Here is a 17,625-nt window from a genome sequence, read left to right on the forward strand (position 1 = left end):
GATGATTAAAGCAAGATACATCTATAATAATAGAGGAACAACGTTAAAGGTTGGAATGAAGATACTGGAGTGAAAGTGCTTTCAGTCTGTGTGTTTGCAGGAGGATAAAGGTACTGATCACTTTCTGACTTTAAATCAAAGAAATGTGTCACAATATTTTGAAAATACTGCCTCCCTAAATCCTTTTTCCTTTTTTTTTTTTTAAAGTTTATTTATTTTGAGAGAGAGAGAGAGCGAGCGAGTGAGCAAGCACGTGAGCAGGGGAGACGCAGAGAGAAGGGAGAGAGGGAGAGCGAGAGAATCCCAAGCAGGCTCCGCACTGTCAACGTGGAACCCGACATGGGTCTCGATCGCACGAACTGTGAGATCATGACCTGAGCCGACATCGAGAGTCAGACTCTTCACTGACTGAGTCACCCAGGCACCCCATGTTTTGCCCTATTAGGAGGCTCCTGGGTGATTCAGTTGGTTAAGCATCCAACTCTTGATTTCGGCTCAGGTCGTGATCCCACGGTTCATGGGGTTGAGCCTCACTTGGGATTCTCTCCCTCTGTCTCTGCCGCTCCCCTGCTGTCTCTCTAAATAAATAAACTTAGGGAGTGCCTGGGTGGCTTATTAGGTTAAGCGTCCAGCTTCAGCTTGGGTCATGATCTCTCTTTCTCTCAAAAATATTTAATAAACTTAAAAAAAAATCTATTACTGTCCGCTCATGCTAAATAATGCTTAGAGACAGGCTCAGAAATAGAAATTTGGAGAGGGTGGAAAAAGGAATTGGGAAATTATTTGGTAGTGGCATACCATAAGTATTCCTAGGTATAAAAGGGGTGTCTAAGAACAGAGTTTTTAAAGTGTGGTTGGAATCGTGATAAAAAGGATCTGCTGAGGTATTAGTCAGCGAGGTGCTTAGGATTGTGTATGTTACCAAGTGCCATTTCAGAAAGCTTCACAAGACCACAGAGCATTTGTGTCAGGGAAGGCAGGAGTGTACCTCTCAAAGTCTATAATGAAAAGCGTTGCTTTAATTGCTGTGGTCTGTGGGTATATTGAGGAGGTAATTTTGAGTGTCATTTTTTTGTAGTTTTCTGTGTGATGTGGATGAGAACATCTTGTGGCCGGCAGCCCTAGAACGGGATTATTGGCTGTGGGATTACCATGATGGGGCTATTTCCTTCACCTGGGGAGTCATTTTTGGGGTGTGTCTTGTGTTAAAAGAGGTTCATCTCCACCACTGACCGTTCCAGAACACGTTTCATTAGAGTAAGAAATGTGCCTTTTTGGGCTGTGGTTATTTTGTAAGCATTGGCTTATTCTTTGGTGACACGTGCTGAAATTGAAGTATCCTACTTTGACAGCAGCTTAGAGATCCCAAGACCCTCTCCTGTGTTAGAAATATTACTGATTTCTGGGCCAGAGTTTTCCAAAGAAAACTAACAAGGATGTACTGATTACCCATAATGTTTCTGAGCGATCAGTTTTAGGAAGCAAGGTGTACTATAAGATTGAATTCATGTATTTTAGCATTATGTTATGTCTTCAGAGATGAAAACAAAGTTAGTAAGATATTGACTTAAGTTTGGGCTCCATTTGATGAAATCTGAAACGGCTTTTGATTTCATACATGAGATTTTTTTTTTTTTTTTGCCCACTCTCCTTTGATACACATACAGAATTTGAAAAGATGTTTAGGGAAAGGGAAAATTTGGGGGTGTTAATGACCACGTTAGAGAAGTGTTTGGTGAAGAAATGAGCACCCGTGGCCTGAAAAATCAGTCAAAATGAACCTTTTTCTTCCGGTGTTTTTTATTCCACAAATTGTGCAAACTACGTTTTTATTTTTTATTCCCCTGCATGTTCTGTGCTCTTGTCTCATTGGTTCTAATGGATCTCCTTGTTCCTTTCTTGGGTCCTGGAGATTCTGATTTTTTGCCCACACTTGCCACTTCCTATATCCGAGTCCTGTTCCTTACTGAAGTTTTCCGTGACTCTTGAGCAATTTCTTTGTCCTCTGACCAATGACAGTGTAATGACGCTGCCCATTTATCTCTTGGCCAGCTTTCTTTTCCTTTCAGTAAACTTTTTATCGGAACAGTTTTAGATTGACAGAATTATTACAAAGATAGCGTAGAGAGCTCTTGTATAACCCACACCCAGTTTCCCTGTTGTTAACATCTTACATTACATTACATTTTCTGTCCCAGGACTCCATATTACTTTAAGTCATTACATCAGTCTCCCCTTCGCTGTGACGGTTTTCCACACTTTCTTGTTTGCGATGACCTTGACCGTTTGAGGAGTACCAGTCAGGTATCTTGCAGAATGTCCCTCAATTTTCTGATTAGATTGGGCTACTGTGTCTTTAGGAGGAAGATCACAGACGTGAAGGGCCGTTATCACAGGACATCAAGGCTACGTACTATCAAGACCTATCACTGTCGATATTAACCTTGATTACCTGGCTTGAGGTAGTGTTTTCCAGATTGTTTTACTGGAGAGCTACTCTTTTTCTCTCTCTTTTCATACCGTACTCTTTGGAAGAAAGTCCTGTGTGCAGCCCTCACTTGAAGAATGGAAAATAGACTCTCCCTCCTTGAGGTCAGAGGATCTACGTAAAGTTCTGTGTGGGAGGTTTATGTGTTCTCTTCAACACTTACCGATTCAGTCATTTATTGATACCAGTATGGATTTGTGGGTATTTATTTTATACTTCAGTTTATAGTCCAATACGGTGTGAGTCACTGGGTGCTCTTAGTTTTTAAAGTTTATTTTGAGAGACCATAAGAGACTCTTAAATACAGAGAACAAACCGAGGGTTGATGGGGGTGGAAAGGCGGGGTGGCGGGGAAAATGGGTGATGGGCATTGAGGAGGGCGCTTGTTGGGATGAGCACTGGGTGTTGTACATGAGCGATGAATCTTGGGAATCTACTCCCGAAGCCAGGAGCTTCTTGACATTCTTGCATATTAGCTAACTTGACCATAAACTGTGTATTAAAGTCACTGTAAAATATCAAATACTTACAATAAATGCTATGTATTAGGATATAGAAAAAAGTTTATTTTGAGAGAGGGAGAGAGGGTGTGTGCACACATGCATGCACGAGCAGGGGAGGGCAGAGCAAGAGAATCCCACTAACAGAGCAGAGCCTGAGGCGGAGCCTGAACCCACGAACATGTGAGCTCGTGACCCGAGCCGAACAATCAAGAGTCAGATGCTTAACTGACTAAGCCACCCAGGTGCCCCCGGGAGCTCTTTCATTTGGCCCTTGCATCCCTTTGATCTACCCCTTCATGGTGGTTTTTCCTGCCCCAGCCCTAGAATCAGCTATGTGTGCAAGGAGCCTTCGTTTCGTTGTCTTAGAAACCAAGAACTGGGTGCTCCGTGGGCTTGTTGTTACTGGGAGGTTGTTACATGTGTATTTCCTTTTCTTCCAAGTAGATTAGTGGCTCAACCTGCTGCACCTCAGACCAATTAGAATTTCTGAGGGTGGCACTTGGGCATTAGGATAGTGTTAGAATTCCCCAGGTGATTGTAATGTGCGGCCAGAGAAGCGATTCCAGCCCTAAAACCCTTGAGGGTAAAGGCTGCTAATCATGTGAAGTAGATACTGGATACATGTTTGTCAGTGTTCATGTTAGTCATTCATTCGTTCAGCAAACATTGGCTGAGTCCTTATCACCTGTCAGGCACTACACCAATCATTAGAAACTCAGCCCTTGGGGCGCCTGGGTGGCTCAGTCGGTTGAGCGTCCGACTTGGGCTGGGGTCATGATCTCGAGGTCCATGAGTTCGAGCCCTGTGTTGGGCTCTGTGCTGACAGCTCAGAGCCTGGAGCCTGCTTCGGATTCTGTGTCTCCCTCTCTCTCTCTGCCCCTGGCCTGCTCATGCTCTGTCTCTCTCTGTCTCAAAAATAAATAAAATTATATAAAAAAAAAAAAAGAAACTCAGCCCTTGACAATGATGATTAATGATTAGTAACATTCGCCACCATGATTGAACACATGCTATGTGCAAGTGGAGTTAATCATCGTCCATTGCTTGATTAGATCCTTGAGTAACTGTGTTGAGTCTGTTACCACTGAGCAAAATTGAGGGTCTGAAAGATTACTCAAGATCACATGGAAAGTTGTGGATCTGGGGGGTTGAACTGAGATGAGGCAGGCGTCCAAAACTCATGATCATAATCACCAATTTTCCTGTCTTCCTCAAGCCCCTGTAAGATGCTGGCCAGGAAAATACAGCAAAATATTGAGTGTCTTGTGTTTTGATAGAAGCACAGAGGAGTGGTGTCCAACAAATCAGAGACTGTGTAGTCAAGGAAGACTTCCTGGAAGAGCAGGCATTTGGCCTGTGTTTTGAATTGTTGTTAGGAACTGGCTGTGCATTGTGGCGAAGGAGAAGATATTTTAGGGATCAGTGCTAGGAAGCTAAAATTGGTTTGATACTGTTAACTACAGACTTCTTTGGGCTTCCTCAGTTTTTCCACCAATGTATGTTTTCTGTCCCAAGGTCTGTTTCGTGGTTGTACATTGTGTTGAGTTGTCCTGTCTCCAGTATTTTCTAATCTGTGTTCGTGTCTTAATTTTACGACCTTGACATTTTTGGTGAGTAGTGATTTGGAATTTTGTAGTACGTCCCTCTGTTTGTATTTGCGTGATGTTTTCTCATATTAGATTGAAGTTATCCGTTTTGGACAGAACATCATAAAGGTGATGCGTCCCTCTCTTTGTGCTATATTAGAGGCTCATGATCTCGACACGATGTATGGTTAGTGACGTTAACCATGAGAGGTCGCTTAAAGTGCTGTCAGCCAGGGTTCTCCATCATCCAGTTATTATTTTTCAACTTGTCTACACTTCGTTAGAAGCAGGTCATGAAGCCCAGTCCACACTCTATGGGAGGGGCTTTGGTTCTACCTTCTGGAGGGAGGGGTATCAAGTGATTTGTAGTCCTGTCTGAAAACCACAGTGTTGGGCACATTTTGTACTTTGTGACCTTGCCGACAGCGTGTTTCTCTGTGGTTAAGCCCACTGCTTTTCGGTAATTATCCAGCCTGAGAATATGACTGCTATTCTAATGATGATTTTCTATGTCCCTCGTTATCTCTACATTTAATACTTGCGGTTCGCTTGTCAGGAAGGCTTGTTTCTTCTATTTACTTGTTTCTTCGTTTATTTATCACAGTGTGAACTCACAATCATTTACTTTATTCTTTGGGTTATGACCCAGTCCTATCATTATTACGTTCAAAGTGTTCCAAATTTGGTGATTGAAAATTCTTTTGGTTTGGCTCCTGTGTCCTTTTGGCATTCTGGAACTGTAGGAGGTGCCTCGTTCATCTTTGGTTTATCCCTACGCTAGCTGTGGAGTTAGCCATTTCTCCGAAACGCCTTGGTGCCTTTTAGTTGAAATGGGATTTAGAAACCAAGATCTGGGTGCTGGGTGTGCTCATTGCTCCCAGAGTGTTGCACCTGCTTGTGGGTTCAGTGAAGAGAACTGGGAAATATTTGTATATATACTGACCCATGTATACACGCATCTGTAATTCTCTCTGTATTAAAATAAACATGGGTTCGTGCTAGTGTCTCTGACTATATAGGTCTATATTTCTGTATCTGTATATATATTAAAAATAAATACGAGTTTATACTGAGATAGCAGATTCTATACACGGAATCTATATTTTTGTATCTGTTACATATATATTCTAGGATATGTGTAAAGTAGCTTCAGAATTGCCAACTGATACTCCTAACAGCAACAGATTTACCAACAGCACACTTTTTATATAATTTTTTCTATTATTAGTTAATAGTATCAGAGTTCTGAATTCCAGAGTTGTTTTAGGTTAGCTTCTTTCCCCCACCCACTGCAGCGAAGTTACGTCATCCACTTAATGATAAAGTTGCATTGCCTTTTTTGTGGTCTGCATCTTATCATTTTTAATTATTTTTGAGACACAGAGACAGAACGTGAGCGGGGGAGGGGCAGAGAGACAGAGAGAGGGAGACACAGAATCTGAAGCAGGCTCCAGGCTCTGAGCTGTCAGCACAGATCCAGACGTGGGGCTTGAACCCACGAACTGTGAGATCATGACCTGAGCCGAAGTAGGACACTTAACCAACTGAACCACTCGGGTGCCCTAGGACCTTTTGTCCATTTTAAAAACTGGATTATTTTCTTATTGTTCCTACTGTTGAGTTTTGACAATTTTAAATATATATTTTGGATACAAGTTCTTTATTGGCTATGTGATTTGCCAATATTTTCTTCCCGTCTGTGACTTGTAACTTTTTTTTTTTTTTTAAGAAAATAACGGGTTCAGATTTAGTGGCAGGGCAACATGATTTAATAAAGGGGTAATGACTCATGACTTAGAAATGCAGTAACAAGATCTCTGCATCAAATTGTAAATGATACTTTATTTTTTCCACCAGCAACTAAAAGGCGGTATTTTGGCAGTTGATCATACTGTGGTCGATCTCTTTCCTGTTTGCTGATACCACAGCTTTACTGGGATTCCAGGGATGGAGGGTGGGTGGGTGTATGCATGTGTGTATGGACAGGAACAATCATGTGTACATTTCCTGCAGTGTATCTGGACCTGGGTGAGAGTCGCATGAAGTGTGTACATACGTAAGAAGTTCTGGAACTGTGCAGTTAAGATTTGCGCACTTTACTGCATGAATCTTATAACTGAATAAAAAAAACAACGTATATGTGACTTCAAGGTGGTGAAGCATTAGATAAAAGTAATAGCAGAAAGCAGAAATTATGTAGCAAGAATGGACGAATCCATGGGGCAAATTACTTGTCTGGAATCCCATAGAAGACAGAAGAAACAGAGCTTAGAAGGAAGGCGAGAGACTAGTATAAGCCTCATGCAGAAGACTATAATCTACCTTTGAAAATGGATAGTTTTTCCCTGATGCTATGAATGCCTGGAGTCTGCCAACTTACCTGTAAATTCCTTTCAAGCGTCTTTCACTGTGTGCTGATTTGATAATTACCCAGATGAGTTCCTTTCCCAGTGTGGGAGTATGGATGTTACGGGTGAGTGTTCGAATAAATTCATGTGAAATTCAGTACCTCACTTTTAAGGACCGAACCTGAACCCTGTAGTCCGGCTTTTGCTTCGCTGGGATGTGAACACCACACAGCTGGTAGAAAAGTGGATGGTCTCATTAACACTGCTGAGAGCATAAAACCCTGATAAGTTTATATATCTGGCTTGTCCACACCTTAATTGTGAATTGTGACTCTATTTGGGGCTGGAATTTGAATATTTGACCTCCTCAGAACTTTCGGTTTGGCCCAGAGCCAAATGTAGTATGAGAACTGGCCGCCGTTGCAGGAGAGTGTCTCGCTCGGGGAATTTTATTACCTTGGCGGAGACTTTGTTTCTTTGTTTCTCAATGGGGGCAAAATGCTTTTGAGTAATTCCAGGTGGAGGCTTGACAGGGTTTGAACGTTAAAACTGGGTTACATAATTACGCTGCATGGCCATGTGATTAATAACTTGTGTGCAGGCATATGGAAAATAAACAAGACCGCCTTCCTTTCGGGTGCCTATTTATCCCGAGGTCTAGGTACTACTGTAGAGAAGATAAATGTCTCGTCTCATCCTCCCCCCTTTTCCCTCCCTCCCCTCTCCTCTCCTGTTCTCTCCAGAGTAGGATATTAGCAAAGTTAATTTTGTTCATATATACACACTATTAAGCCATTTTTAAAAAATTTTTTTTGAATGTTTATTTACTTTCAAGAGAGAGACAGACAGAGTGGGAGTTGGGGAGGGACAGAGAGAGAGGGAGACACAGAATCCGAAGCACGCTCCAGGCTCCGAGTGGCCAGCACAGAGCCCGACGTGGGGCTCGAACTTAGACTGCGAGGTCATGACCTGAGCGGAAGTCAGACGCCCAACCTACTGGGCCGCCCAGGCACCCCACTGTGACACCATTTCTTTCTAGTTTTGCTTACATTCCAGCAATGCGAATTCTGTAGACAAGCCTGTAGAAATCACTGTGTGTTTCCTTTCTTCTTTTCCCTGTGTGACCTTATTTTTCAATTAAAATAACCTTTTATTTTTATTACAAAAGCATAGCTTCCTTTTTATGCTTTCAAGCGTGAATTTATATTTGAAGGACAATGACGACATACATAATGTCTTATCTGGCATGGTAACGTTGATTCCACATCTGGGCAGGGACAGGTGCTCAGCTAGGTTGGCGGCCGCTCATGCTGCCGCTGTGTGTGAATACCTACCCTGGTTGGGGACCGACCCAGTACTGTTGATCTGGAGACCAGGAATTTGGTGCATTGCTGGAAGTCTCCATGCTGGTCTGGAGGCTGGGCAGCGCTCGACGTTGGAAGGCGGGGCCGCACTGTGAAGGGATCCCAGAGCGAGGAGCCACGCAGAGCAGTCCTGGGCCGCTCCCCACCGCGCGGCCACTCTTGCCCTCCCTCTCCACCTGGTCCCCGGTCCCCAGCCCTGCCGCGAAGACGCCTCGCGTTGTTTCTAAGCCGGAGCCTTTCTGTCGGATTCTCATTTCGTTAACCTCACATTTGATCGATAGTTGTGGTCTCTTGCTGACATCACGTCACCCGGGAGACCTGGAAGGCCTGGCGAGTGGGCAGAAGTGCAGGGTTCTGCCGGTGCACAGCTTCTTCCCGTGGAGCGGGCTGTGTGTGGGGGTGAGACCTCTAGAAGGAGCACCGAGGAAAGCCTGCAGAGGGCGGGCTTCGGAGCCTGTCTTCCTGTCTGGCCCCACCTTTCTTTGTTTTTCTCTTCTGTCCAGTTTTTATCCTTTGTACTAGACTTTGATTTCAGAAATGGGAAACAAGCACAGGTTTTAGCAATAAACTTAAGGATATTTGGTGAAATTTTTTTGTTGTTGTTGTTGCATTCCTGATGTCTGTTACATCGACACAAAAACTTTTTGATGAGTTCTTTATAAGCCTTTCTATTTACCATCGTCCCAACCCTGCTGGATGCGGGGGGGGGTTATCAGAAGGGCCCTGCAGATCTCTTGCATGCGGCCACAGCACCGTAGGGCCGTGTTAGGGCCCTGGAGACCCAGTTGGGTTGTGGGGAACCCGCTCTAGACTCAGCACAGAGGACGTTCGTTTTTACCTCGGTTACACACAGCAACGTGACATCTTGATATTGAAGGTTACGCCCCTCAGTTCTGAAAGACCTCTGGCCATCCCACTGCTGGGATTTCACTGCCACAGGTGCCTGAAGTTTCTAGTCTCTTGTCATGCAACTTGACCTCTGTCTGTCTTTTTTACATGTTTGTTTATTTTTGAGAGAGAGAGAGAGAGCAAGACGGGGAGGCACAGAGAGGGAGGCACAGAGAGGGAGACACAGAATCTGAAACAGGCTCCAGGCTCTGAGCTGTCAGCAGAGAGCCCGATGTGGGGCTCAAACTCACGAACTGTGAGATCATGACATGAGCTGAAGTCAGACGCTTAACCGACTGAGCCACCCAGGCACCCCTAGCTTGACCTCTCTTTATGTTAAGACTTGGCAGGGGAGAAAAAAAAACAAACCCAACAATTTGGCAGGTGTTTCCTGGCTTCCTCCCCTTCTGGGAGACCCCCTCTCCATTAACAACTGCCCAAGGCATAGGACTCTGTCCACCTTTGACATGTATGGAAAATGTGAGAGGCCGCCATTTCTGTCTTTCCTTTCTCTTCCCTCCATTAGTCTCTAGCTTGATCTCTCCACAGATCTGAATCATGCTTCCTCTTGAGGAGACAGAAGTGGTGGCAGTTAGTTTGGGTTTTAAGTAACATCTTGCTTTATTTTACTCTGCCATTTTTATTTGTATCTAGGTGCATCTTCCTGTCCTACAGGTACTAGGTCATCTTTTCATGACTGGAACTGAATCCGTTTACTGGTTTTCTCCACATAACCTTAGCGGTGTCTTTGTGCCCAAGAAACATTCCCTGAATTTTTGTTTGATTGGTGAATCTTAAGCAGATAAAATCCTTAAGTTGAAGCGTTTGTCAGAACGGAGCTTTGCATGTAAGCACCCCATTTTGCAACACTTCAGTAGTTTCTGGTGGTCATCCATAACCTTGTGGAATTTACCGATCCTTTAGGATTAGGAAGGGGGCTCATTTAGAGAATGCCGTGAGGCTGTTTTCACCTCAGGGTGTCCAATTTTGGACATAAATGTAATCTTCACCTTCTAGTATCTCGCAAGTATCTTTATTTATGCTCTAGAGGCAAAAATAATGCTCGGGATGGTGCTCAAGTTGTTAAGTATAGCTACATACACAAAGGGCACACTACAGACATAGTTACTCTTCTCATTGTCTCATTGTAACAGTGTAAAAATTTATGTTCTTTTTGTTATCAGAACCCCTCTCCTGCAGTTGCGATTTCCAGTGCTCCTTTGTGGAGAGACCTTCCGGGACATCATAGTGGAATTATCTGTTTTTTATGTATGTATGTATGTATGTAATCTCTACACCCAATGTGGAGCTCAGACTCACAACCCTGAGATCCAGAGACATAGGCTCCTCTGACTGAGCCAGCCAGGTACCCCTGGAATTAACTTTCTTTGCCCAATTAAAAAAAGAAATAAATTCTACCAGTGTTATTAGAAGTTTTATTTGTGTGAAAAAAGAGCAATGTTGAGAACCCCTCCTCCCCCCCCACTACCACCATTTGTGGGGTTCTGTGGTACATCAGGCACTGTGCCGGGCACAGGGACATACAGAATAGCAGCTGCCCAGTCTCTGAGCCACATCATCATGACTCGCTTCCATTTTCAGACACCTCTTTGAGGGACAGTCAGTGTGGTGTTGGAAGTGCCTTGTGGTGACAGCCTTGTACCTGCTGTCTGCCCTCGTTCCGGTGCCGTGGGGGTCGTGTGGTGTGCAAGCACAGGTCGGGATGGGGGAGTTAACTCCCCTGGTCATGGCCTGAAACTAGGAGGGGACAGAAACCAGGGGACACACGCTTCTGCCTCCTTCCCCCAGGGGACGGTTCCAGGTGGCATCTCCTGGTGGGATTGATGCCCTGTTGCCCACAATAATGCCCTTGATAATGTGCCCTTGGGCTGTTTTTCCCTTCTGTGCCCTTGGACTGGTTTTTCTTCTCTCCTGTTTCACTCTTCCTACTCTCTGTCTTTCCTTCCTCCTGGGATCACCTCCCAAATGAACCATCTGTACCCAAGTCCTCACCTCAGGCTCTGTTTCAGGAACACCCAACCTAAGATAATGGTAAAATTCGTTTGTTCCTTGCCATGCTTTGAGTTTAGAGTGAAGAGAAAGAGAAATATGTTGATTAGTCACATAGTAAAAATATGCTTCTCTCAACCATGAAGAGTTCTTTGAAGGAAGAAGCACTTGATTCTATGAGGAGTGGACCCAACCTAGCTTTGAGGATCAGGAAAGGTAATAATTAGGCTGGAATGGGGTCAGGGAGAAAGAAGAATTTTCCACTTCCAGCAAAGGTGTAGCGTAGGCAGAAGTCCCCTGGCAGGAGAGAATGTGGCTGTAGTGTGAGGAGGGAGGAGGCGAATGCAGAGGGGAGGCCAGAGGGGTGGGTAAGAGTTGACCATGCAAGACTTTGTATATCATATTTAGATCCTGGTGTTCAAGAGTACTGGGAAGATTCCAAAGGGGTTTTACTTTATTTTATTTTTTTGAATGTTTATTTTTGAGAGAGAGCTAGCGAGCACGAGCTGGGGAGGGGCAGAGAGAGAGAGAGGGAGACACAGAATCCGAAGCAGGCTCCAGGCTCCAAGCTGTCAGCACAGAGCCCAGTGCGGGGCTTGAACTCCTGAGCCGTGAGATCGTGACCTGAGCCGAGGTTGGATGCTTAACTGACTGAACCATCCAGGGACCCCGGCTCCAAAGGGGGTCTTAAAAGGGGCTTTGGGGAAACAGTTGAGACGCTGTTGCATTAGTCTAGGAGAGTGATGGTGATGTTGGCTGGGTGGCAGCCCAAGAAATGGAGAGAACTGGGTGCCCCGGGCCAGATACTGAGGAGGAACAGTCAGCGGGCCTTGGAGGTGGACTGGGGGTGAGGGAGGGTTGTCTTTCCATTGCCCTCAGACCACCAGGTAGAAGTGGCAGGTAGGCAGCCTGGAGCTGGGAGGAGAAAGATCTGTGCCGGGTGCTTAACACACCTTAACCATCTAATCACCGCAGCCCCGTGAGGTGGGTCGTCGTCTCAGCCCCGACTAAGACAAGTGGAGGCAGATTTAAATCCAGGACTGCCCTTCCCTCAGAGAGCTCCTTTCTTTCTTTCTTTCTTTCTTTCTTTCTTTCTTTCTTTCTTTCTTTCTTTCTTTCTTTTCTTTCTTTTCTTTCTTTTCTTTCTTTTCTTTCTTTTCTTTCTTTTCTTTCTTTTCTTTCTTTTCTTTCTTTTCTTTCTTTTCTTTCTTTTCTTTCTTTTCTTTCTTTTCTTTCTTTTCTTTCTTTTCTTTCTTTTCTTTCTTTTCTTTCTTTTCTTTCTTTTCTTTCTTTTCTTTCTTTTCTTTCTTTTCTTTTTTTCTTTTTCTTTTCTTTTCTTAATTTCTTTCTCTCTCTCTCTCCCCCTCTCCCTCCCCCCTCCTTCCCTCCCCCTCTCCCCCCTCTCTCCTCCCCTCCCCCCCCCCCCGACTTCTAAACTGCAGGCTGCCCTATTCTGGTTCTGTTTGCTTCTTCAGGAAATTCTGTGAGTGAGAAGAACCCGCCTGGTGTCTTATAATCCTTTAGAGCCACCCGCAGCGGTTAGTAAACATGAGAGCCTGGTTTCCCATTGTTTGATCAAGTTCAGCCCGAGAATGTCTAGAGCTCCAGTCACTGGAAGGAAATAACACACCTTTGGGGAAACTTGGGAAAGTCTAGAAAGCAGCGTATGTTTGCATATAATCTTGGCCAAGTGTAGTTATCCACACCTGTTTTGTTAGACACCAAAAGGAAAGAAGAAATAGACTTCTGCAGGAATTACACTGCAGGAGTATGAAAGAAGTTGATGGCCTGTGTGGGCGTAGGTGGTAATTTCAGTAGAGAAGAGAAAGCCTACGTTGTAGCACTCGTGTACAGCCGCTAGAATAAATAAGATACATGTGTCTATAGTATATATGAAACATATAAGAAAAATGAAAACAAGTTCAGATGATTCGCTTCGTCCACAGTTTTGAGTGCTTATGTAGTTTCCCGCGATTAAGACGATTGAAGTCATGGGATGTTGAAGAAATATCTTTGTTTTTCAAGAAGAAATATCTTTGTTTTTCAAGGGCGCCGGATTTTGCCATCCGACGTACCAGCTGCAGTGTGCTCTCTGGACAGCTGGGTCTTTTTAAAGCTGAAGTTTGGGTAATTTGGTTATTTAAAAAAAAAATCCTACACTATGTGGTCCGTTTCATTAAGAAATATTTCTGGCAAGCATATCTTTCCTATCTGTAAGGCTGTTTCTCAGGAATTTCTTTATGATGAGTTAAATGGGGAAATGATAAATAACCTAGGGTAAAGTTGCTTAAAAACATGAGGTAAATTAATTCTTAGTCTTTTAAAGGAAAATTTATGGCGGGACGATGAATGCCCTGGGGTGGTTCCCAAGAAAGCGCCTTTATTTAAGTGTGTCTTTACTGCCAAGCCTGTGGTTCAGCTCGGGCTTTGAACACATAAGAAACATTAAAAAAATTTTTTTTTTTTAATTATTTTCTAACGTTTATTCTTTTTGAGAGAGAGAGAGCGAGCGAGCGAGGGAGGGGCAGAGAGCAGGAGACAGAATCCGAAGCAGGCTCCAGGCTCTGAGCTGTCAGCGCAGAGCCCGACGTGGGGCTTGAACTCTGACCGGTGAGATCATGACCTGAGCCGAAGTCGGACGCTTAACTGACTGAGCTACCCAGGCGCCCAGAAAGAGTTTCTGAAAGTGTGTTTGCACATCATAGAAATGAATAGACGCACTTTGGCTTTCCAGACAGCTTTGGGGGCATGTCCTTACGCAGGCTTCATCGAAACGTATAGACTCTTGTACCTGAAACAACTTTGGTTTTCTGGAGGACAGGAAGACAGTGGAAGCAGCATTTTCAGGGGGGTTCATTCGCTTAAACTGCAGTATTCCAGAACATGTATCTGTCTGTCATTGCTCATACAGACTTGTCCAGGCCCCCTGTTAGGAATGTTGGAGAAAGACTCACAGAACAGAGTCTGTGCCCTCGAAAAACAGGTGGGCGTGTGAACAAGAGTTTCTGTGCAGGGTAGTAAGGGCTCTGACAGAGGTTTGACTACGGAGCAGTGATACATCTGAAAGTGGAAGTGTATTATCCCTCGTATATGATGTTAGGGAAGATGTCTCAGAAGAACCACAGAAGTTTTTCTTGAGAATGAAGAGTGATTGGCTGTTAAAGCCGAGGGAGGGGGCGTTTTAGTCGGGAGGGGAGACAGAGGCAGTTCGGTACACAATATGCTGTGGGCTGCAGGGGGGCCCCCTGGGGGCCGGTAGGACAGGGGCTAGAAGGGTCAGTGGAGTTTTCTATGCCATGAAAAGAAGTTTGGGACTTGTAATCATCGGGAGCTTGTAATCATACTCGAAGGTTTCGGACCAGAACATGATAGGAGCAGACTCGTGCTTTAGAATTTTCCTCTGACTCGTGTGTGGAGGAGAGATTGGTGGACAGAGGAAGGACCAGAAGAAGGACAGCAGGTAACAGTAGAGGCAGGGCCAAGGTCAGCCGGTGCAGGCTGCCGAAGGGCAGGGAGGCCCCTGTGAGGGAGACACTGAGGGAGGAGCCAGAAGATATACTGAGAGCTGGATTTGGAGAGCAGACAGCGGCCACCCTGGGATAATTGATGGGCTTCTGTCTTGCGAGACTGGCCGGATCGGGGCCCGGGATCCCGGTTCGGGAACCTAGAACTGGTCTTGGGGGGCAGGATCGGGTTGGGCATGATAATTTTAGTTTGAGTCTCCTTTTCATTTTTCTTTAATTTTATTTTTTATATGTTTTTAAGACTTATTTTTGTGAGAGAGAGGGAGAGGGGCAGAGAGAGGAGGGGACCAGAGGATCTGAAGCAGGCTCTGTGCTGACAGAGAGAGCCCGACACAGGGCTTGAACTCGTGAACCGTGAGATGGTGACCTGAGCCAAAGTCAGTGCTCAACCAACTGAGCCACCCAGGTGCCCCTAGTTTGGGTCTTCTTGATTTTGAGGTGGCCCATCTGGTAGGTCTGGAAGAGCCATTTACCCTGGAGCCGGGGCTGTGGCTGTCCTCAGCAGTGGTGAGAGCCATGAGGCCGCCCAGGAGGAGAATGTTGAAGGCAGAAAGAGGCAGACCAAGCTCGGGCTGAGGAACATGGTGGAGATGGGTGGAGGTGTGTGTGTGTGGGGGGGTGGGGTTGGGAGGGAGGCGGGAATTGACAGGGGTGGGGAAGTGAAGGAATCGAATAGAGAACACACTTGGAAGCAGTTCTGTAGGCAGCATTTCTTACTTAGATTTTGTGACAGATGAAAAATGTTCCTAGAGACACAATGGTCTATCGTGAGAATTAAAATCCTTGTTTCTTATTAGGGCCTAAATCAGTTGTCTTTTGTTTTTTTATTCTTTTCAAGTTCATTTGTTAATTTTGAGAGAGGGAGAGAGGGAGGGAGGGAGAGAGGATCTCAAGCAAGCTGCACGCTGTTAGCACACAGAGCCGGATGCAGGACTCCATCCCACGACCTGAGCTGAAGCCAAGAGTCGGACATTAACCGACTGAGCCACCGAGGCGCCCCAAATCGGTCTTCTTTTAGATACCACTTCTAAGTAGGTATTTATCATGCCTAAAATCTGTTAAAGTTTGTAAGTTAAAGGACCGTACGAAAACCCCGTAGGAGATGGCATTAGTATCCATTTGTAGTCGTCCCCGGTCCTGTCCTGGTTTCTTACGGACCAAGCGCTGTGATAGAACGGCCTGAGACTATAGCCAAGCCCGAGCTTATAGAAGTGCAATCATATGTACATATATTTCCACTTCAGTTGATTTCCTCTGATTGTAAGCCCTGCTCCTCAGAGGGGCTCTGTGTGCTTAACCTGGATTTACAGAGCCAGAAGGTGAGGCTCCAGGTCGCACCCACCGTGGCAGCTGAGGCAGAATTAGAACTGAAGGGCCTCTGGTCTCTGGGGAGCAGCGAGCTACCCCGCGTCCCCTTAATGAAAAGTCTGTCCTCCTTCCCTCTTCAAACGTAGCGTTTTCCTGCCTGCAGCAGACACCCCTCCTTAGAAGAGAATGCTGAGACTTCCCGTAGGGCAGAGTGGGAGTGCTTCCCAACAAATACTCATTAGCCCCTTTCATCCCCAAAGATGAAAGATCTTTCAGACATCAGTAATCCCCACAAAATCCCTTTGAGTCTGGGAGGTGGAAAATGCAGTGTGAATCTGGGTGGAGAAAGAGACCTGATCTACCCTAGAACCAAGATGCTGGATTTGGGGTGCGGGAGAACGCCCACAGCAAGTACGATCCCACACTGATGATGCCTTTATTATACCAGGTCCTACATAAATCCTCCTAATCCATGCTGGATCAACAGCTGATATTATTGTTCATTTGTTGATGTGGGTACAGGGATTCCAACCAGAGACATTTACTAACAACAGACTCAGTCATGAGCTCCTGTCCATATCAGAGGTAATTTACTTCGCATGTTCGTCTTTCACAAGAGTGTAGTGTGCTGTGACTTTAAAATATCTGCATAAGGTTTACACATGTTAAGCTTTTTTAAAGTTTATTTTTTTATGTTTTTATTAATTTTTTTAGCGTTTATTCGTTTTTTGAGAGAGAGTGCGAGCAGGGGAGGGGCAGAGAGAGAGAGAAGGAGACACAGAATCTGAAGCAGGGTCCAGGCTCTGAGCTGTCAACCCAAAGCCTGACATGGGGCTCGAACCCACAAATGGTGAGATCACGACCTGAGCTGAAGTCGGACGCTCAACTGACTGAGCCACCCAGGCACCCCTAAACATATTACATATTAATGTAGGGATAACTTTATTAACGTCCTCTCTTTTGAAGATAATATTTTTTTTGGCAAATAATAGCTTTTCGAATTATTATCAACAAGTCTTTTTCTTATATGTTTATTAAGTTCTTCCTAAGGGGCAAAGATGTGACTAGTTCCTAAACTGTGATTGATGTACTTCTGACTTGAGAGCAAATCCCAGTACTATTCAAACTAGTAGATTCTCTGAGAGTTGCCTGTAGAGCTGGGGATGGGGTCCCCAGTGTTCACCTCATGACCAGGGCCTTGGGGGGGCGGGTTCGAGGGTGGAGGGGAGGCTGGTGGAACGGTGAGAGAGAATCGGAGCTCAGAGCAGCTCCGGGCAAGGACAGTGGGGTGCAGGAGTTATTAATAGTGGCTGGTTGGAGGTATGAGGCGTGGGGTGTCAAGTTCCTGCGGGGGCTTAAGAGGCCGAAGGAGGTGGCGCCTTCGCTCTGGGCCCTGACCTGCGTTTGTTGCGTCCTTCCCCACCTCCTCTCCGTTTGCAGCCACTTTCCCACTGAAGTTTTCGCTTTTCATCCTCATGAAATAGGCAATAAAATACCCTTGGGAAATAGGCTGCTAATTCCATGCTGAAGTAATTACAATGAAAGATCTGAAATACTGTCAGCGTAGGGAAGTTCTGTGGTTACGGTTGTTTAGGGATGTACAGAG

The 17,625-nt window shown here is 45.2% G+C and overlaps 1 protein-coding gene across 15 annotated transcripts in view; it reads left to right on the plus strand.

Annotated features, from left to right (window-relative positions):
- Positions 1 to 17,625, plus strand: part of TIAM2 (TIAM Rac1 associated GEF 2) — a 325,018-nt gene that overhangs the window by 161,156 nt on the left and 146,237 nt on the right. The gene's annotated exons all lie outside the window — the stretch shown is intronic.

The sequence above is a fragment of the Felis catus genome, chromosome B2, assembly GCF_018350175.1.
Source record: "Felis catus isolate Fca126 chromosome B2, F.catus_Fca126_mat1.0, whole genome shotgun sequence".
NCBI lineage: Eukaryota > Metazoa > Chordata > Mammalia > Carnivora > Felidae > Felis > Felis catus.